This window comes from Gossypium raimondii, chromosome 1 (genome assembly GCF_025698545.1).
Source record: "Gossypium raimondii isolate GPD5lz chromosome 1, ASM2569854v1, whole genome shotgun sequence".
Taxonomy (NCBI): Eukaryota; Viridiplantae; Streptophyta; class Magnoliopsida; order Malvales; family Malvaceae; genus Gossypium; species Gossypium raimondii.
In genome coordinates this window covers 21610240-21610875 of record NC_068565.1, presented here as the reverse complement: position 1 = coordinate 21610875, position 636 = coordinate 21610240, and the positions used below count along the sequence as shown (strand labels likewise).

The 636-nt window shown below is 37.1% G+C and overlaps 1 non-coding gene across 1 annotated transcript; it reads right to left on the bottom strand.

Moving 5' to 3' along the window:
• Positions 1-250: 250 nt before the first annotated feature.
• LOC128033618 (small nucleolar RNA R71) lies at positions 251-356 on the bottom strand. Its single transcript, XR_008189597.1, has one exon. It is a non-coding gene; the product is annotated as a small nucleolar RNA R71 (small nucleolar RNA).
• Between the last annotated feature and the right edge of the window lie 280 nt (positions 357-636).

Genomic DNA, 636 nt, shown 5'->3' with positions numbered 1-636 from the left:
ATAATGGGCTAGTTTAGTGGAATGCCTACAGAAGATCCACACCTTCACCTTTAATTGTTCGTGGAGGTGAGTGATTCCTCTAAGATGGTCGGTGTAATTGAAGACACATTGGGATTTAAGTTGTTTCCATACTTGTTGCATGATAGAGCACGATCATTGCTTAATTCATTGCCACTGAGCTCAATTTCTACATGGCAAGAATTAACAGAACACTTCCTGGTTAAGTATTTGCCAACTAGTAAAAATGCTAAGTTGCGGAATGAGATCACTATATTTCAGCAATTGGATGATGAATTCTTATACAAGGCATGGGAAAGATTTAAAGAGTTTCTACGCAAATGGCCTCACCACGGGATTGCGCATTGCATCGAGCTAGAGACATTTTATAATGGTTTTAATGCACACACTAAGATAGTGGTAGATGATTCTACAAATGGTGCTCTCCTTTCTAAGTTTTATAATGAGGCTTATGAAATTCTTGACATAATAACCAGTAACAACTACTAGTGGCCAACCAATTGAGTAACTTCAGGATGACGAGTAGTAGGACTGCATGAAATAGATGCTCTCACTTCACTTTTAGCTTAGGTATCTTCAATTTCTTAAAGTTTTAAGAATTTTTCTACTAACGAATTG